This window comes from Mustela erminea, chromosome 12 (assembly GCF_009829155.1).
Source record: "Mustela erminea isolate mMusErm1 chromosome 12, mMusErm1.Pri, whole genome shotgun sequence".
In the NCBI taxonomy this organism is placed as follows: Eukaryota; Metazoa; Chordata; class Mammalia; order Carnivora; family Mustelidae; genus Mustela; species Mustela erminea.
This window is the reverse complement of record NC_045625.1, coordinates 49,632,395-49,654,908: the sequence shown is the minus strand read 5'-3', so window position 1 is coordinate 49,654,908 and position 22,514 is coordinate 49,632,395. Positions and strand designations below refer to the sequence as shown.

The 22,514-nt window shown below is 40.7% G+C and overlaps 1 protein-coding gene and 1 pseudogene across 1 annotated transcript in view; one reads left to right on the top strand and one right to left on the bottom strand.

Moving 5' to 3' along the window:
- SAXO1 (stabilizer of axonemal microtubules 1) overlaps positions 1 to 22,514 on the bottom strand; it is a 102,399-nt gene that overhangs the window by 54,594 nt on the left and 25,291 nt on the right. The window lies entirely within an intron of this gene.
- LOC116571277 lies at positions 532 to 690 on the top strand (annotated as a pseudogene).

Sequence of the window (22,514 nt, the reverse complement as noted above, 5' to 3'; positions counted from 1 at the left end):
CTATGGTTTTACGGTAGTCCATGTGTCCTGAATTGCATTTCTCTGCTGTTTCCAAATAAACCCATTTTGCTGGTAAAATAACTGGCAGCTTTATTTTAAAGGTTAAGAGTATATAACATCAACATAGAAGAGAAACCAATAGGCACAGAGGTGGACAAGGCTGATTTTTCACTGAGTAATTTTTTCTCCAAAGTCATGTCATTCTGCTGGATCTAGAAAGATCTGCCTTTTTCTTTCTTTTTTTTTTTTTTTTTTTTTGACAGACAGAGACCACAAGTAGGCAGAGAGTCAGGCAGAGAGGGAGGGAGAAGCAGGCTCCCTGCTGAGCAGAGAGCCCGATGTGGGGCTCGATCCCAGGACCTCCAGATCACGACCTGAGCCAAAGACAGAGGCTTAACCCACTGAGCCACCCAGGTGCCCCAAAGGTCTGCCTTTAAAAAAACAAACAAGAAAAAAAAAAAAAAAACCACTACCAACAACAACAGAAACAAAAAATAATGAAAACAAAACTGCCTTTGAAGACTCACTAAGAGCTTTGCGCCGTGGCAGTATCGTAGCCAATGAGGTTTATCCGAGGCGCGATTATTGCTAATTGAAGACTCACTAAGCGGTACCTTGGCGATCTTTCCTTAATTCATTCATGGAACTTCTATATGCCAACTCCATGGTAATTTATGGAGATACAAATTAAAAGCTATGATCCTCAACCTCAAGGCTTACAGAATTCAGTCAAGACCAACAAGTACTTATGCTCCTTGGTAAATGCTCTGATGGCTGTATTTATATAAAAGCTCAGGGGGATCACAGAAGGCTAAGCATCTAAATCAGGTGGAAATCAAGGAGGGCTTCAAAAGGAGGTAGTATGCAAGCTAAGAAAAGCTAACCAGATGGACCAGGAGCAGAGAAGACATCCAAGGAAAAAATTAAAACAAGAATAAAGGTACAGAGGAATGAGGGCTCACAGTATACTTCCAAAACTATAGTAGTCCTGTATTCCTGGGACAGAGGAATGACAGGTGAGAAGTGCTGCAGAGTAAGCTAGAATGGGTGGCAGAGGCTAGTCCTGGAAAGACCACAACACACAAAGGAGTTTTCATCTGATGCTGCTTGTGACCGGGAACCCCAGATGAGCTCCCAGCAAGGAAGAGAAGACCATGCCTCTTTAGGAGATCACTCTGGCCACAATGTGAAGAGTAGACTGGAGAAATCAGGGGCTGGGAGGCGGGGAGTGCCTGTTACTAAGTATTGTACCAGTTCCGTCAAGATTCACGGGATCTTAAAGCAGGCTGGGGTGTCAGGAGTGGAGAACAGGGACTGAGATGTTTTCAGGTCTTACTGTCCAGACTTGGAACATCTGCACTCTGTTCAGTGTTCACTGATGTTAATGAACCAAGGCAAGCCTCCCTTTAGCCAAGTATTTCCAATGGAGACCTGGATGTTGGAAATTTACATACACTGGCGTGATTATAGCTGGACTGGTATAGAGGTGCGATTCATTTTGTCTGTTGGTTTGTCGGCTAACAGAGCTATAGAGGGCTTGGGTGAAAAGCTGCCCGGGGAAAGGCTGAGACTTTGCAGCTCAAAATGCAGCCCAGAGGGCCTCCTGTGAGCAGCAGCACCCCACTCTGTCTCTGTCTCCCCTGCCCTTTCAGTTCCGGCAGCTACATTCCAAAGACTAATGAGAACAAGGTGCAACATGGTTTAACAATTTTGATACATTCCTTAGCCAAACACAATTTCTTTAAAAACACATAGACTGCATTACAGTGACTCCATCGGGCAAGACACATGTCAGCGTAAAAGAATGAGAATTTGGCAGGTATGTGTAACGTGTCGATAAATTAAACTCAGTTTATTTTCACAAAACCAAATGGTCAGACTTGCTCGTGGTTTCCTACCAAGGAATAAGAATTACTCCCAAGAGAGAGTAATCAAAGTGTAATTAGACCGGTCTTGGAATTTTTTTTTTTTTAAACATACTATCCTTTCTTCACACATGATTGCACCTTCATTTTTAGCAAGGATCCTTAACCCAAAGAAATAGTAACAGGCTTTTCTAAGTTTGGGTCCTTCTGTGATAATGTGCAGTCATAAAACAGGTTTTAGGGTTTTTTTAAGGCAATCGATTTACGGTTAAGACAAAATGTCCTCACAATGTACCCATTCATTTGTTCATATAACAAATAATATTATTGCCTGTTGGTTTGGTCTATTTGAAATGCTGGCAAACAGAAAATCTATTTGCCTAATAATGACAATTTGTAGCCTCTGGGCAGGAACTTATCACTCTGAAAATAATCCATCAAGTTTCTATTTGAATGAAAGACCTTTAAGTAAGAACTCTTATGCCAGGGTGACTCCAAACTTTCAAAGGTAGCAAATAGTCAAAGAACAGAGAAGCAATGAAAGGATGATAGATACAATTTTAAAATAAATCAGACTAACGATGGATGATATCTGCCTCAGAAAAATGGCATAGAGACTTGACCTTATGAAAAGTGACACTTCTTTTCTCCTGTGGCTTAACAGAATTGACATAATATTCTCCAAAAAATAATTCTCAACCATGTTTATAAAGATTGGAAAAATTTTTACCTGGTAGTATCTGCAAAGTTTCAGTAAGATTCAATAATAGTAAGTGAGGGGAACAAAGTTGCCACATATGGTTGTGCATGTTGTGTACTGCACAAGGATGACAGGCTGACACATCTAAGGGGGTACTGTTCATTTCAGAGACATTGTCAATTTGTGTATTTTGACAATTTCTCAGGAGACAGTAGGTGTTGTTCTAATAAGCTCAGCATGACAGTTTTCTGACAGATGGAAGTAAAACACATTGGAGAAGGGATGCCTGTTTCTAATTTGCACAAAGGAATCATACAGGCTAACAGTGGCTGTGATGCAGAACTTATGATTACTGCATGTAACACAACTCAAGTGATTCTTTGGGATGAACTGCTACTTCGAATCAGACTCCCTAGTGTTTATTCAGTAAGCAAATCACCACGATGATCGCCAGGTGACTAACCAGGATGTTACTGAAGACAGTGTCATGATTCCATCACTATATAAGCCAACAACCTCAGCAGAGAGAAGAAATGGGACCATGAGACCACACACCACACCCCTCAACTCAGGGCTGGCCCCATGTTATCTCCCCCTCCTTCTCACACCCAGAGGGGGGGGGGGGGATGAACCCCAGGATGGCAAAGTTGCAAGATGGCAGCAGCACCAAAATTTTGGTATGACTGATAAACCTTCATCACGACTATGGAGCTTTCAGGGTTTGCCACCATAGCACCAACTAGAATTACTTGATAGATACACTAAGGCAAAGCCAAGTTACCCACTGTCCCGTTCCACACACTCTCCTCAGGTTGCCCCCCTGGCCAGCCTACTATGACTGCCTGCATTCAGTAATGCCAGGGGTGCGGTGGGGGTAAAGAAAGAACAAACATTCAAGACTGTCTTCCTCAGGGATGCCTGAGCAGCTCAGTTGGTTAAGAGTCTGCCTTCAGCTCAGGTCGTGATCCCGGGTCCTGGAATCAAGCCCCTTTTTGGGGTCCCTGCTCAGCAGGGAGCCTGCTTCTCCCTCCCCTCCATGAAGACACTCCAACAGTTCCCCTTGAAAATGACCTCAAATTTAAATTTGCTCTAGGTAATGTGCTCTAAAAGCCCTGAAACTGTGATAGCATCTGCTTACTACCGAGACCACGGTCAGGTCCTCAAGTGTATTTGGTGGAACACAGAATGAGCAGACAGAAGTAATGGGTTTTAGTCTCATGTTGCAAATTCCTAGTGACAAAGTGACTCTGAAAGTGTCATTTATCTTCTGTGCTCATCAGTGTCTTCTTCTTCAAAATGTGAATGATGGCATCTTCTCTTAAAACGGGGCTATGAGGCTACAAAACTCATGTAAAAACATTTTGAAACAAAGCAGAGAAGCACAAAGAAAGCTTAACAAAAGAAAAGCATCCGTTCAAACTTACCTACACATCCTACCCTCATGAGTCACCCAGACCCCCAAATGTCCTTCCAAATTCTACGGACAGCAAAAATATTCCTAACTAGACATTTAGGAATGTCTTATTGCACGTGTATTATGTTAGGCTATATGCACAAGACTAATAAAATTTCAGCTTACATCTGTACAGCAATCTATACTTTATTAAGTTCTTCCATTTACATTAAACCATGGCACAGCTATGCATTTTTATATGCTGATTGTATATTTTATAAAGCACTTGGGCTTTGCCTAATAATGTATACACTATATGCACGCTCATTGTATATAACTAGGAGTACGATATTATTTAAATTATTACATGATGTATACTGCTGTGTCTTTACTTTTATAACATATCCACAGCCATATTTATGATTTATATGATGGTGAGCACTTTGTCAGGAATAAAACCCCTAATTAAAACTAGACTCCTATGGGAAAATAGGATTTGCTTTATGATGATTCACTTTATGCTGCTTTCCAGATCATAATAGCTCCTCAGACTAGGATCTGAACTGAATGTGGTTTATGAAAATAATTATTAAAGGAAGGTATAAAAACCTGTGGTATTCTGAACCCTTTCCCCATGAATTCCAAAATTTTTTATTTTTAAAAGGGAGAAGATCGTTGGACTTTCAGTGCACAAGAAGTTATAGAATGAAGTTTTATTGATTATAATAAGGCCTGAATCATCTCTCCCAACAACTATCCTTACTTTCACGGCAAACGGCAAATATCCCACCACCCTCCTTCTAATGGAATCATCTGAGAGTGGCTTTGAGACAAGAAAATTAACAAAACAAGTAAAATGATGCAGAAACAGAACATTTCATGCCTCTTTCCTTTGCTACCCTGCTCTTTTCAAGTGAAACTAGAACACCAACTCCTCATCTGATACCAACAGACTAATTCAATTTAGCCCAAACTGAAGTCCTGTTTTATATATTAATACAGTTCTCACTGATGTTTATAAAAAGCGTAGAGATTTTTAGGTTATTGATGTTATCGGAACCTAAAGTGCTCAAATAGCCATTATTATTAATACAGATTTATCTTCAAGACCTTCAAAAATATACATTTAACTTCTAGAGATGACCAACTCACAATTAAAGAACACGAGCTATAGGAAAATTTACTTTTTTAGCGATCATACATGCAGACACACACCCATCTCATTCTTCAAATGTTTATTTAAAAAAAAAAAGTCTGAAAGTGCTAAACAAGTTAGAAGCTACACTGTCACCAAAAGTACCTCGAGTAGAATATCAAATTCACTTTGGATCACGTTGAAAAAAAGTCATGAACGAACTATGTCCCTCAAAGTTTCTCAGCATGCGGGTGGCATGCAGCTTTCGACAGAGTTTAATTTAAGGGGCACAATAAGCTCTTACCTGTCCTAAAGTAACCTCTAATATCATGCTTAAAGCAGCCAATCCTTAAACCATGGACTGCCAACGTGGGGAATGGAAAAATGGGAAGAAAGGAAAATTTTTTTTTTTTTTTTTTTAGTATATAACACATAGACAAGGCATTTCTTTACCTAAATTATCTCATTTAAATCTTAAAAAGCCACTTGGGGATGTATCATCATCTTCGCTATATAGAGGGGATAGCCAATGGCTCAGAAAGATGAAGGAACTGGCCCAAGGCCACACAGGTGCAATGTCAGACAGAGGCCCACAGCTGATTCCAAACACCCCCTCCCACATGCAAAGAAGAATTCACAGATCTAAAGACCTTAATTTTTCTTCTAACAACCCCCCAATAACCCAGGACCTACCTCCTGTAGCCTTCAATAACAGGAATTTAAAACAAAAAGTTAATAACCACTAGTAAACTAGCAGAAAGCAATTTAAACAATAATCCCATTTACAACTGCATCAAAAAGAATAAAATACCTAGGAATAAATTTAATCAAGGAGGTGAAAGTTAATCAAGGAGCGTGTATTCTGAAAACTGTAAGACAGGGGCACCTGGGTGGCTCAGTGGGTTAAGGCCTCTGCCTTCGGCTCAGGTCATGATCCCAGGGTCCTGGGATTGAGCCCCACATCGGGCTCTCTGCTCTGCGGGGAGCCTGCTTCCTCCTCTCTCTCTGCCTGCCTCTCTGCCTACTTGTGATCTCTGTCAAATATATAAATAAAAATCTTTAAATTTAAAAAAAACTGTAAGACAATCAAATATATTGGAGAGGACACCAATAAATGTAAAGATATTCTCTGATTATAGATGGGACAAATTAATACTATTAAAATGTCTGTACTACCCAAAGCAATCTAGGGACACAATGTTACCCCCCATCAAAATACCAATAGCATTTTTCACAGAACTAGAATAAACAACCCTACAATTCATAGGGAACCATAAAAGACCCCAAATAGCCAAAGCAATCTTAAGAAGAACAAAGCTGATTTCAAAACACACTACAAAGTTATAATAATTGCAACAGTCGGTACTGGCACAAAAACAGACACACAGATCAAGGGAAGAGAGAATCAAGAATGCAAAAATAAATCCACGACTATGCAGTTAACTGATCAATGACAAAAGAGACAAGAATACACAATGGGGAAAAGAGAGGCTCCTCAACAAATAGTTCTGGAAAAAGTGGAGAACTATATACAAAAGAATGAAACTGGACCACTTTCTTACACAATAAATCCAAAATGGGTTAAAGATCCAAATTAAAGACCTAAAACCATAAAAAATCCTGAAAGAAAACATAGGTAGTATTAAGAAAATCTTATTTAAAATTAGAAAATCTTGGGCACCTGGGTGGCTCAGTGGGTTAAAGCCTCTGCGTTCGGCTCAGGTCATGATCCCAGGGTCCTGGAATCGAGCCCTGCATCGGGCTCTCTGCTCAGCAGGGAGCCTGATTCCCTGCTCTCTCTCTCTCTCTCTCTCTCTCTCTCTCTCTGCCTGCCTCTCTGCCTACTTGTGATCTGTATGTCAAATAAATAAATAAATAAATCTTTTAAGTAAATAAATAAATAAAATTAGAAAGTCTTATTTAAAATATTTATTTATTTATTTTTGAGAGAGAGCACAAGCAGGAGGGAGGGAGCACAAGCAGAGGAAGAGAGAGAATCTCAAGCAGGCTTCCCGCTGAGCATGGAACTTGACAAGGGTCTCAATCTCACAACCCTGAGATCATGACCTGAGCCAGAATTAAGGGCAGACGCTCAAACTCAACTGACCCACTCAGGCATCCATACAGGCAGTAACTCTTAAACATCAGTCCGCAATAATTCTTTAATCAATCTCCTTGCACAAGGACAACAAAAGCAAAAACAAACCATCAGGACTATATCAAACTGAAATGTTTTCGCACAGCAAAGGAAACCCCCAAAATGAAAGGTAACCTACTGATTCGGAGAAGATATTTGTAAATGGTATCTCCCATAAGGAGTTAATATCCAAAATATATCTTTAAAAATCTCATACAGCTGGGCGCCTGGGTGGCTCAGTGGGTTAAGCCGCTGCCTTCGGCTCAGGTCATGATCTCTCAGGGTCCTGGGATCGAGTCCCGCATCGGGCTCTCTGCTCAGCAGGGAGCCTGCTTCCTTCTCTCTCTCTCTCTGCCTGCCTCTCAGTGTACTTGTAATTTCTTTCTGTCAAATAAATAAATAAAATCTTTAAAAAAAAAATCTCATACAGCTAATACACACACACACACACACCCACACACACGCACACAAATTCCATTAAAATATAGGCAGAAGACCTGAATGGCCGTTTTTCCAAAGACATGCAGATGGCCAACAGTCATATGAAAAGATGGTCAGCATCAGTCATCTTCATGGAAAGGTACATCAAAACCACAATGAGCCATCACCTCACACCCAACAGAATGGCTAAAATAAAAAAGACAAGAAATAACAAGTGTGACAAGGATGTCGATAAAAGGGAAACCCTGTGTGCTGGATGGTGGGTTTTTCAAAAAACTAAAAATAGAAACACTGTATGACCTAGAGATTCTAATTCTGGGTACTTACCCAAAGGAAACAAGAACACTAATTTGAAAAAATATACACACCCCTCTGTTCGTTTCAGTATCATTTATAAGGTCAAGAGATGGAAGCAATGTAAGTGTCCATTGACAGATAAATGGATAATGGTATAAATGGAAAATGGATGAGGTATAAATATACAATGGAATATTACGTAGCCATAAAAAATAATGAACTCTCACCATGGGCAACAACATGGACTGACCTAAATGTAACTGTGCTACGTGAAATAAGTTAGACAAGGGAAGACAAATACCATATGATTTCACTTACATGGGGAATCTGAAAAACAAATCTAAACAGGCTCAGAAATAAAGAGAACAAACTGGTGGTTACCAGAGGGGAAAGGGCTGGGAGCATGGGTAAAATGGGTGAAGGAAATTAAGAGGTATGAATTTCCAGTACTAACTCAAGGGAATGTAAATTACAGTATCAGGAATACGTTCATAGTACGGTAATAGCTTTACAAGGTGACAAGACGGTACCTCACTTATCATGGTGAGTGGTCTGTAATGTATGTAAGTGTCAAATCACCATGCTGTACACCTGAAACTAATATCGATGTCAACTACACTTCAACTGAAATAAACAGGTACCTGTTTATTTCAGGTATCAATAGGTACAAGGTTATCATACTTAACAAAGGCTCTCGGGTAAGAAGTTACCTGAAAGGCATGAGCCCTCAGCCTATTAACACATACTAATAGGACAGGATGGCTTTGCAGGTTACTTGACTGGCTGAGCGCTTCATCAAGAAATGAAAGCCCTCACTGACCTAGATACTTGCCAGAAAAGAGGATTCGCTTTAGGCTAAGGCTTCTAGATCTCATGCTCACAGAAGCCAGAACCCAGATGAATGTCTTCCAGAGAAACACAAGGGACTGCTAAATTTAAAAGTGGTCCAGGGCTGGGTGCCTGGGTGGCTCAGTGGGTTAAGCCGCTGCCTTCAGCTCAGGTCATGATCTCAGGGTCCTGGGATCGAGTCCCGCATCGGGCTCTCTGCTCGGCGGGGAGCCTGCTTCCTCCTCTCTCTCTGCCAGCCTCTCTGCCGACTTGTGATCTCTCTCCATCAAATAAATAAATAAAATCTTTAAAAAAAAAAAAAGTGGTCCAGGGCTGACATAGGGGCAGGAGCCTATGGAACCAGCAGAAAGGGATGCCATTAATAAGTCTTCCCAAAATGCCAGGCAGTATTTAAACCTTGGATGAACCCTAGGAGATAGTTATGATGGGTCACATTATCCCATAGATCAGGAAATATAGCTGAAAAGATTAATAGACTTGCCTGCTTCACCCAATGTACTAGTTTCCTGGGACTGTCCTAACAAAGTAGCACACACTGGAAATAATGTATTGTCTGAGGTTTTAGAGGCTAGAAGTTCAAAATCAAGGCCTCAGCAGGGACCGTTCCTTCCAAGGGGATACGAGGCAGCATCTGTTCCAGGCCTCTCTCCTAGCTTTGGGAAGTCTCCAATGTCCCAGGGCCTGTAAACACTGCTTGCTCGCTCTTTCTCTCTCTCTCTCTATCTGCCTCCACACAGTCTCTCACCTGTATGTCCGTCTCTTCCAATAAGGGCACCAGTCATGTGAGATTAAGGTCCTCTCTAATGACCTCATGCAACCTTGATTACCTCTGTAAAGACCATACCTCCGAATAAGGTCCCATTCTGAGGTACTGGGTAAGGACTCCCATGTCTTTTGGGGGCATGATTCCACCCCTAACACATAGCTATTAAGTAGACAGGCTGGTTCCAATTAACCAATACTCTATAAAGCTGACCTCCCAGGGAGGCCAAGCCTGCTCCGGTGACAGAGCAGGGACTCCAAGTGAGAGGGCTAGACAGAGGCACAGGCATCTAGAAGCAAGAGGAGGAGGGAGACAAGCACCTTGGGAGCAGGTACCATTCTACAGGTTTATTTTAAGAACCGCCCACACATCTGTGGAGAGCCTTTCTGTGACCACACCTGCTGGGGGTCCCACAGGAAACACTGGGCCCCGTCGGCCTCAACCTCTGTCCTCTACCTTCTGCCCAGTGGTTTGACCAGAGTGGGGGGTGAGGCGGCACACAGACCGGTTCCTGTCATCACCACAGGGAAAGACATCACACCAGACGACTACAGGAAAGAGATTTCACAGTCGCTATGAAAATACAGAGGGCAGTGTGACTTTCCTCCCAATACGGGAGGCCTTCATCGGACCATGGGCTTCGCTGTGGGCAGAATTTCAAGGGAACAGGGTGTAAGACAGAAATACAGAAGGTGAAGAGAAACAACACCTACTGAAAACCTATGCTGGGCGCTCTCAGGGAATCCACCACACTCCATCCTTAAAATAATCCCATTCACAGGTATTACTACCTCCAATATAAGAAGCCAAAGCCAGGGAAATTTCACAGGGAGGGATGAGACCAAAATCCTAATGCCCAACCAACCTAACCAACTAACTAGGAGATAGTTATGATGGGTCACATCTTTCTACGGATAAGGAAACAAAGCTGAGAAGATTATCGTAATCCAACCCCAAACGTTCTAGACAGCACAGGACCCAGGTAGCTGGCTCTCAAGACGTAGGAAACTCTAAAAGGAGTAAAATCAATTCATCTTCTCATCTCTGGGTTACTAACACAATTCCAAGAGTGTGGTCCAGCCTGCAAATATCACAGGGATCTTACTCCAAAAAAATCAAGTCTGTTCAAAGTCACAAGTCTCAAATAACGTACCCCACCCAAACTCGAAAAACAACTCGGTGATGTATAAAAATTGGCAATTTCCACAAACAGAAATCATCATGTAGACAGCAAGGGTGGCTGTGCCTGTGTGGGTTGTTTGTGTCCATGTGTTTTTACGTGCGCATTTCTGCCCTTATGCCATTAAAACTAAGGAACATTTTATGACAACAGCATGCCACATCCGTAAAAAATGGATAGGTTAAAGTTACTGTTTTCTTAGGATCTGTCTGACATTTGACAGCCATGCACCAGTGCACTATCTGGAAAGATTTAGGACCTCTGCTGTAAAATTATTTATTAGTTGTTATTTATACTACGTGCTTACTGGCAGACCACCCAGCACTGTAACAACAGCAGCAGTCAGGCCGCATCTCTCCAAAACAAGCAAAGGACCACAGGGGTGGCCTTTGGGTGTCACCACTGGAAGATGTGGCTTCCAGCAGGGAAGTATGTTCTCTGTTTTGAAGGTGCTGCCATCCTTAGAGAGACCAAGTGAATGGAAAATGCCTGGGCTCAACAGGACTGGGCTCTGTTCTGTCAACTCTTAAAGGGCAGGCAGCTCCAAAAATCTCTCACAACTCTTCAGAATCCTGGAGGTTTTTTGGTTTTGTTTTGGTTTGGTTTGGTTTGGTTTTTTGAGGACTGGGATCAGTTAGCAGTTGCCCATAACCCTTGGACGTGATCTGGGGCTAATCTCAGCGCCTGGAGTCTCTGGCTGCCAACATCTTTTTGACCTTCCCCATTTGGCTTGAGTAAGCTAATGAGACATATTTGAACACTCTTAAAGGCCTCAAAAGAAAAGCTCATTATACAACACTTAGTTTTATTAAATACGTCAAGGTTGCTATTCCACTAGACCATCCAAAAAAGGACTGAGGTTTTTGGGTTTTTTTTAGAAATATAGATATTAACTATAGTATGCCTTATGCTAATTTAAATAAGCAAAAAAATAAAGCAAACTTCTCCCCTCTACCCTCTCCCCAACACACACACACACACATACTCTTCAGGATTTTGTAGTTATTTTCCTTCAGTGATTTGTCTAAAAATATAATCAACCTAATACAGATACATAAATATCTTCTCCTTCGGTACATGGGATGATTCCACATTAAACCCCTCATTCTAGTGGTCAACATGTCTCTCCCAGGATATGCTGACATCAGCCAAAATCTCATCATGGAATAATTAACTCATTTAGGGAACTCCCTGCTAGCCCAGCTCAGTTGCATTCTTCTGAGAGTGAAGTTACCTGTTCAATCATGGTCCTCTGAGTCTACTAACTGGCCTGGAACTTCTGATTCCAAGACCTGCTCTCCTCCCGCTAAGGCAGGGTGTTCTCCAGGCTAGTAGGAGGGAGCACAAAGGGATGGGGCTTCCACATCCTTCCAGAAGCACTGCTCCTACTTAGTGATTCCCAAATCTGACTGTATCCCAGTCACTTCTGGGAAGCAAATCCCACTCTAGGCCTAGTGAATCTGTATACATTTCTGTAGTTTTTTTAAAGCTCCTCCAAGTAAATCAGGTTTAGAAATTACTGCACATTTAGGGTGCCTGTGTGGCTCAGTCAATTACATGTCTGCCTTTGGCCCAGGTCATGACCCCAGGTCCTGGGATCAAGCCCCCCATAGGGCTCCCTGCTCAGCAGGGAGTCTATTTCTCCCTCTCCCTTGCTGCTCTCCTTTCTCCTTCTCTCCCTCAAATAAATAAAATCTGTTTTAAAAAGTCATTGCACATTTATACTAACCACTCAAGAGTTCATAAGAATCAACTTCAACTTCCAGAGACAAGAAAAACACTGGAGGCAAGAGTGAGACCATTAAAAACAAAGAACGGAAACACATTATTTTTTTCTTAGAAAAAGAAAAAGCATAGTATAGTGGATGTTGCAAATGACCACATTATTCCATAAAACAAAGAGAAAATAAGTGACAATAATCAAAATAATAATGGCTTAAATCAGGTATTTTGAAATAAGAACATTTGAACAATTTAAAATAAAACTCATAGGGTGCCTGGGTGGCTCAGTTGGTTGAGTGACTGCCTTCGGCTCAGGTCAGGATTCTGGAATCTTGGGATCAAGTCCCGCATTGGGCTCCCAGCTCCATGAGAAGTCCACTTCACCCTCTGACCTTCTCCCCTGTCATTCTCTCTCTCACTCACTATCAAATAAATAAATAAAATCTTAAATAAATTAATTAAATTAAACTCATACTTTAATGCCAGATTTTCCTTTAAGTTTTTATACATACAAATTTTGAAACATACCCAAAAGTAGAGGTACTAGTTTAATAAGTACCCAAATATCATCCATTCTCCACAATTACCTAGATTTTGCCATATTTGCTTCATTAAACCCCTCCTTTGCAGAAGTAATTTAAAGTAAACCTCAGAAATCACATTGTACATTCTTAATATGCATCTCTACAGAAGAGGCATTTGACAGAATTCAACATTCTTTCTTGATTAAAAAAAAAGAAGAAGAAACCCTCAAATTAAGAATAGAGATGAAAGAGAATGGCATTGGAGGACCCTACGCTCACCTAGTTCCACAAATAAAACCAGGTAACTATCAAGTCATCCCAAATACCCGCAGAAATTGACCTAAAGACTAGCAGAACCAATCCCATAACTGAAGGCAAAGAGCCCACATCGAAGAAGATGGGAAGTATAGAGGTATAGTTGGGAAGAGACACAGATGATAGCCAGGTAGTGGTGAAGCAGTCATGGTCACAGAGATCACAGAAGAAAGAAGACTAGCACATGAGGGAGCACATAGATTAATGAATTCCCATAGCTACTGGCTTGGAAAGCAGGAGGGCCCCAATTTCCTGGATCCTTGCAACCAGTGGGGCTTAAAGCCTGGAGTTTTAAAAGTCAGCATGCTTGGCTTGGAGAGAGCCTGGAGGCATTGGGTCTGCTCCTGGAGAGAAGGCAAGTAAACTAGCCTCAGACAAAGGGCACAGGAACAGTGATCTATAAAGTACCTAGGGCACACAGTGGCAAGAATTTCCGCTCATCTCAGAGCACATCCCAGAGAGGCAGCATTCATGGAGATTCTCTTCCAGAACAAAGGAACTGGCCATACATATCATTTCCCTCCCTTCTCCCTCTCAGCATAAGCACAGGACCACCTACAGAAACCAGCACAGCACCAGCACTCACTAACTAACCTGCTTACACCAAGCCCCACTGCCCCCATGTTCTGGTGGAACCACCCCTCCCAGTCAGGCTGCCCTCAGTCCCAGAGCAGGAGGCCCTTTCCCACAGAAGAATGGCCCAAACCCCTGCCAACGCCACATCTCCCAATGCAGGAGTTTTGTAAGGCCTCAGCTCCAGGGGCAGCAGCAACAGGACTCATGCACAAAGAGACTAGAGCATTCTAGTTAAGTGTGTCATGTGCAGGCCAGGGACCAAACACTACCCACAACAGATGAAAAGAGCTCCGGAGAGGACTCGCCTGAAGGCTAAAGCAGCCAGGGCACAATAGCAGAGCACACACAGCACACACTGGAGACACTCCCAGAAGTAGCAGGCCCTGGGGACCAACCAGGGGACACTACACTACAGGGAGGGCACTACGGGACCTCTTCTTCATAAAGTCATTACCCTCCAGAACAGGAGACATATCTAACTTTCCTAACACAGAGAAATAGGCAGAGACTTAGGCAAAATGAAAAGACAATGGAATTTGTCCCAAATGGAAGACCAGGACAATGCCATGACCAGAGATCTAAGTGAAACAGATATAAGTTACAAGCCTGATGGTGAAATTAAAGCAATGATCATAAGGATACTCACAGGACTTGAGAAAAGAGTGATATCAGTGAGAACCTCAACACAGAGATAAAAAATAACATGGCAAAGATAAAGGATTCAATAAGCAAAATGAGAAACACACGTGATGGAACAAACAGCAGGCTGGAGGAAGCAGAGGAATGAATTAATGACCTAGAAGACAGAGTAATAGAAAGTAATCAAGATGCACAAAAAAGAGAGAGTACTATGCAACATGAGAATAGACTTAGGGGAACTCAGTGACTTCATCAAATGTAGTAACATTCATATTATAGTAGTCGCAGAAAAGAAGAGCGTGGAAAGGGAAAAGAGAATTTATTTGAAGAAATAACTGAAAACTTCCCTACTCTGGGGAAACAAATGGTATCGGGATCCAGGAGGCAAAGAGAACTCCCAACAAAGTCAACAAAAGCAGATCCACACCAAGACATATTGTAATTGAAATGGCATGGGGCGTCTGGGTGGCTCAGTGGGTTAAGCCGCTGCCTTCTGCTCAGGTCATGATCTCAGGGTCCTGGGATCGAGTCCCGCATCGGGCTCTCTGCTCAGCAGGGAGCCTGCTTCGCTCGCTCTCTCTGCCTGCCTCTCCATCTACTTGTGATTTCTGTCAAATAAATAAATAAATAAAAATCTTTAAAAAAAAAAAAAAAGAAAGAAAGAAAGAAATGGCAAAATATAGTTGTAAAAAATACTAAAAGCAGCTAGACAAATGAAGACAGTTAATACAAAGGAAACTCAAAAAAAAAAATCAATGATTTTTTTTTTCAGCAGAAACTTACAAACAAGAAAGAAGTGGCATGAAATATTCAAAGTGCTGAATGGGAAACATCTGCAGCCAAGAGTACTCTACCCAACCAGGCTATCCTTCAGAATAAGAGAGAGAAAGATTTTCCCAGAAAAACAAAAACTAAAGGAGTCATGACCATAAAACGAGCCCTGCAAGAAATATTAAAGGAGACTCTTTGAGTGTAAAGAACAAAAGTGATGATATAAATGTAGGAAACACAAAAGCAGTAAAAATTAATATTTCTGTTTAAAAAAATCAAAGAATTCACAGAATAGAAGGTCAGAAAATATGATACCATAGAATACCTGGATGGCTCAGTTAGTTAAGCGTCTAGTTTTAGCCCAGGTCATGATCTCAGGGTCCTGGGATTAAGCCTCACATCAGGCTCCCTGCTCTGTGAGTAGTCTGGTTCTCCCTCTGCCCCTCCCCTCATTTGTGTGTGCTCTCTCTCTACAATAAAATAAATAAAAATTACAAATTACAAAATAAAAATATGACACCATACACCTAACACATGGGAAGGAGAAAAGAATGGGTTCTAATTTAAACAATCATCAACTTCATATAGCCTGCCATGTGCAGAAAGTTATATATAAACTTAACCACAAAACAAAAATCATTAATAAATATGCAAAGAATAAAGAAAAAGAAATCCAAATATATCACTGAAGAAAACAAGCAAACCACCAAAGAGAAAGACAAGAAAGGATCAGAAAAAAAATCTTCAGAAACAATCACAAAACAAGTAATAAAATGACAATGGATACCTATCAATAATTACTTTGAATGTAAATGGACTAAATATTCCAATCAAAAGACATATGGTGCCCAATGCATAAAAAAACAAGAACCATTGATATGTAGTCTACTAGAGACTCATTTTATTTTATTTTTTTTTTAAAGATTTTATTTACTTATTTGAGAGAGAGACAGTGAGAGAGAACATGAGCGAGAAGGTCAGAGAGAGAAGCAGACTCCCCGTGGAGCTGGGAGATCTATGTAGGACTCGATCCCGGGACTCCGGGATCATGACCTGAGCCGAAGGCAGTCGTCCAACCAACTGAGCCACCCAGGCGTCCCGAGACTCATTTTAGACCTAAAGACACCTGCACATTGAAAATGAGGAACAAAATAACTAAAATAAAATAATTTTTAAAATAAATTTTTAAAAACAGAAAGTGAGGAAACAGAGAAGCATTTATTATGCAAATGGATGTCAAAAGAAGGGTGCAGTAGCAATATTTCCATTGGACAAAACAGACTTTTAAAAAAAGAATGTAGGGGGGCACCTGGGTGGCTCAGTGGGTTAAAGCCTCTGCCTTTGGCTCAGGTCATGATCCCAGGGCCCTGGGATGGAGCCCCGAATCAGACTCTCTGTTCAGCAGGGATCCTGCTTCCCCCCATCTTTCTGCCTGCCTCTCTGCCTACTTGGTGATCTCTCTCTCTCTCTCTCTCTCTGTGTCAAATAAATAAATAAAATCTTTGAAAAGAAAAAAAAAAGACTGTGGGGTGCCTGGGTAGCTCAGTAGTTTAAGCCTCTGCCTTTGGCTCAGGCCATGATCTTAGGGTCCTGGGATCAAGTCCCACATTGGGCTCTTTGCTCAGCAGGGAGCCTGCTTCCCCCTCTCTCTCTGCCTGCCTCTCTGCCTACTTGTGATCTCCCTTTCTCTCTGTCAAATAAATAAATAAATAAATCTAGAAAAAGAAAATGAAAATGAAAAACACAACAGTTCAAAACCTTTGGGATGCAGCAAAAGCAGTTCTAAGAGGGACATTTATAGCCATACAGGCCTTCCTCAAGAAGCAAGAACAATCTCTCCCCCTGCTTGTGCTCACACTCTTTCTGATAAACAAGATCTTCAAAAAAAAAAAAAAAAAAGCAGGAACTATCTCAAATAAAAAATCTAACCTTGGGGCGCCTGGGTGGCTCAGTGGGTTAAGCCTCTGCCTTCGGCTCAGATCATGATCCCAGGGTCCTGGGATTGAGCCCCACATTGGGCTCTCTGCTCAGCGGGGAGCCTGCTTCCTCCTCCCTCTCTCTGCCTGCCTCTCTGCCTCTCTGCCTGTGATCTCTGTCTGTCAAATAAATAAATAAATAAATAAATAAAATAGTAAAAAAAAAAAACTAACCTTACACATAAAGGAGCTAAAAAAAAAAAAAAAAGAGGGAAAACAAACAAGACCTAAAATCAGCAGAAACAAGGAAACAATAAAAATTTGAGCAGACATAAATTATTTAGAAAATAAAAACAAAACAAAACAAAAAACACTAGAACAGATAATTGAAACCAGGAGCTGGTTTTTTTTTTTTTAAACAATCAATAAAATTGATAAACCTTTAACAAGACCTATCAAGAAAAAAAGAGAAAGGACCCAAATAAATAAAATCACAAGTGAGAGAGGAGAAATAAAAGCCGACACCACAGGGACACCTGGGTGGCTGAGTCTGCCTTTAGCTCAGGTCAGGATCCTGGGATCAAGTCCCACATCAGGCTCCTTCTTCAGTGGGGAGCCTGCTTCTCCCTCTGCCTGCCACTCCTCCTGCTTGTGTTAGCTCTCTCTTTCTCTCTCTTACACCTTCTCTCTCTGACAAATGAATAAAATCTTTAAAAACACACCCCCCACACACACACACACAGAAAATACAAACAATTATAATACGAACAAGTATAAGAAAATATTATGAAAAACTATCTGCCAACAAATTGGACATCCTAGAAGAAAGGAATACATTCCTGGAAACATAAACTACAAAAACTGAAACAAGAAGAAACCAAAAACTTGAACTGACCAATTACCAGCAATGAAGTTGAATCAGTAATCAAAAAAACTCCCAATAAACAAAAGTCCAGGACCAGATGACTTCACAGGTGAATTCTACCAAACATTTGGGTTTTTTTTTTTTAAGATTTTATTTATTTGAGAGAGAGAATGAGAGGGGAGGAGGTCAGAGGGAGAAGCACACCCCTTGTGGAGCCGGGAGCCAGTGTGGGACTTGATCCCAAGACTCTGGGATCATGACCTGAGCCAAAGGCAGTCACTTAACCAACTGAGCCACACAGTTGCCCTCTACCAAACATTAAAGAAGAGTTCATACCTACTCTTCTCAAACTATTGCAAAAAAAAAAACAACAACAACAAAAAAAAACAGAAAAGGAAGGACAACTTCCAAATTCATTCTAGGAGGCCAGGATTACCCTGACACCAAAGCCAGATAAAGATGCCACAAAAAAAAAAAAAGAAGAAAGAAAGAAAACTATAGTCAATATCTCCAATGCACACAAATTCAAAATTCCTCAACAAAGTGTTAGCAAACCAAATACCACACAGTACATTCAAAAAAACATTCACCACAATCAAGTGGGATATATTCCTGGGTTGCAAGAGTGGTTTAATATTCACAAATTAATCAACATGATACATCACATCAATAAGAGAAAGGGTAAGAACGATATGAGCAATTTCGATACACACAGAAAAAGCATTTGACAAAGCACATCTATTCATGATAAAAAAACCTCAACAAAGCAGTTGTAGAGAGAACATACCTCAATAAAATAAAGGCCATCTATGAAAAACCCACAGCTAACATCATCCTTAATGCGGAAAAACTGAGGGCCTTTTCCCAAAGGTCAGGAATAAGGCAAGGATATCCACTTTCACCACTTTTATTCAACATCACACTGGAAGTCCTAGTCACAGCAAACAGAAAAAAATAAAAGGCATTCAAATCAACAAGGAAGAAATCAAACTTCCACTATTTGTAGATAACATGATGTTCTATGTAGAAAACCTGACAAACTCGATCAAGAACTGCTAGAACTGATAAATTCAGTAAAGTCGCAAGATTAAAAAAAAAAATCAATGTATAGGAACCTGCTGCATTCCTATATACCAATAATGAAGCAGGGGAAAGAAAAATTAAGAAAACGGGGCGCCTGGGTGGCTCAGTGGATTAAAGCCTCCGCCTTCAGCCCAGGTCATGATCCCAGGGTTGTGGAATCAAGTCCTACATCGGGCTGTCTGCTCAGCAGGGAGCCTGCTTCCCCCTCTCTCTGCCTGCCTCTGTCTACTTGTAATCTCTGTCTATCAAATAAATTAAATAAATAAATAAAATTTAAAAAACCAAGAAGGAAAAATTAAGAAAACAATCCAGGGGTGCCTGGGTGGCTCAGTGGTTTAAGCCTCTACTTTTAGCTCAAGTTGTAATCTCAGGCCTGGGATCAAGCCCCGCATTGGGCTCTCTGCTCAGCGGGGAGACTGCTTCCGCCTCTCTCTCTGCCTGCCTCTCTGCCTACTTGTGATCTCTGTCAAATAAATAAATAAAATCTCCTTTTAAAAAATCCAATTTACAATTGCACCAAAAATAAGATATCTAGGAATAAACCTCACCAAAGAGATAAAAGACCTATACTCTGAAAACTACAAAACACTTATGAAAGAAATTGAAGAGGACATGAAGAAATGGAAAGACATTCCATGCTCATGGATTGGCAGAACAAACACTGTTAAAATGTCTATACTACTCAAACCATTCTGTACATTCAAGGAAATGTCTACCAAAATGTCAACAGTATTTTTCACAGAATTAGAACAATCAATACTTAAATCTGTATGGAACCACAAAAGACCCCAAAAAGCCAAAACAATCTTGAAAAAGAAAAGCAAAGCTAGAGGCATCCAATTCTGGACTTCAAGTTCTATTACAAAGCTATAGTGATCAAGACAGTATGGTACTGACACAAAAACTGATATGTAGATCAATAGAACAGAAGACAAAATCCAGAAATAATCCAGAAATTAAGCCCAGAAACAAACCCACAATTATATGGTCAATTGATCTTCAACAACAGAAGCAAGAATACACAATGGGAAAAAGACAGTCTCTTTAACAAACGGTGTGGAGGAGTGGGGGGACTGGACAGCAACATGCAAATGAATGACTATGGAGCATTTTCTCACATCACACACAAAAATAAACTCAGTATGAATTAAAGACCTAAATGTAAAAGCTGAAACCATAGAATTCTAGAAGACAGCACAGGCAGCAATTTCTCTGACATCGGCCATACCAAGATTTTTTAGATATATTTCCTGAGGCAAAGAAAACAAAAGCAAAAAACAAACTAAAGACTAAATCAAAATAAAAAGATTCAGGGGCACCTGGGTGGCTCAGTTGGTGCCTTCGGCTAGGGTCATGGTCTCAGGGTCCCGGGATCAAGCCCCGCATCGGGCTCCCTGCTCAGCAAAGAGCCTGCTTCTCCCTCTCTCTCTGCCTGCCGCTCTGCTTACTTGTGCACGCACTCGCGCGCGCTCTCTCTCTCTCTCTCTCTCTCTGTCAAATAAATAAATAAATAAATAAAGTCTTTTTAAAAAAATTAAAAGATTCAGCACAAAAGAAAAAAAACAGCAGCAAACCTAAAAGACAACCTACGGAAGGGGAAAAGATATTTGCAAATAACATCTCTGATAAAGAATTAGTATCCAAAATATATAAAGAACTGATATAACTTCACACCAAATAAAAAGCAAATCCAATTTAAAAATGGGCAGAAGGCATGAGCAGACATTTCTCCAAAGAAGACATACAGACGGCCAACAAACACATGAAAAAATGTTCAACGTCACTCATCTTTAGGGAGATGCAAATAAAAACTACAAGGAGGTATCACCTCGTACTTGTCAGAATGGCTAAAATCAAAAACCCAAGAAACAATAAGTGTTGGGGAAGGATGTGGAGAAAAAGGAACATAAATTTTGTTTGGGGTGGATACAAATTGGTGCAGCCACTATGGAAAACACTATGGCACTTCCTCAAAAAATCATAACTAGAACTACCCTATAATCCAGCAATCCCACTACTGGGCACTTACCCAAATACAAAAACACTAATTTAAAAGGACGTACGCACCCCTATATTTACTGCCACATTATTTACAACAGCCAAAATATGGAAGCAGCCCAAGTGTCCATCAACAGATGAACGGGTAAAGAAGAGGAGATGTACATATATATAACAATTATTATTCAGCCATAAAAATGAATGAAATCTTGCCATTTGCAGTAACATGGATGGCAAGTGAAATCAGAGAAAGACAAATACTGTATGATTTCACTCTAGGTGGAACTTAAGAAACAAAACAAATGAATATCAGAAAAAAAAAAGAGATAAACCAAGAAACAGACTCTCAACTACAGAAAACTGATGGTTACCAGAAGGGGAAGTGGTAGTGGGGAGTGAAATGGGTGATGGGGATTAAAGAGGACACGTATCATGATGCGTCATATACAGAATTACTGAATCACTATATTGCAACTGAAACTAATATATAACACTGTATATTAACTATACCAGAATTAAAATTTTAAAACTTAATAAAATCAGGGCACCAGTCTAGCTCAGTTGAAGGGACTCTTGATTTGGGGACCATGAGTTCAAGTCCTACTTTCAGTGTAGAGATTACTTAAATAAACTTTACAAAACTTTAAAATAAAAAAAAAGAATTGGGAAGGGGCACCTGGGTGGCTCACTCATTAAGCGTCTGCCTTACAGCTCAGGTCATGATCCCAGGGTCCTAGGATTGAGCCCCGCATCAGGCTCCCTGCTCGGCGGGAAGCCTGCTTCTCCCTTTCCCACTCCCCTTGCTTATGGTCCCTCTCTCACCATGTCTCTGTCAAATAAATAAAATCTTTTTTTTTTTTTAATAGGGAAAAATATCTCTGGGAAACTGCATATCCACATGCAAAAAAAAAAAAAAATGAAGCTGGATCTTTGCCTTACATCATACATTAAAAGTAACTCAAAAAAACTATAAAACCCTTCAAGGAAAGCATAGGCAGAAAAGTTTTGTAACAATGGATTTGGCAATGATTTCTTGGTTCTAACACCAAAAACAGAGAAACCAAACACAAATAGGTAGACTTAAATTTAGAAACTTTAAAAGAATGCAGAGAAAACCCACGAAATAGAAAATATCTGCAAATCGTTTTCCTCTGATACAGGACTAATATCCAGAATAAATGTTTTTTTTTAATTCTTACAACTCAATAAAATGGCCAATTAAAAAATGGGCAAAGGACTTGAAAAGATGTTTCCGCAAAGGAGATACAAAAATGGCCACTAAGCATATGGAAAGATGCTCAACATCTCTAGGAAATGCAAATCTAAAATGAGACATCACTTCACA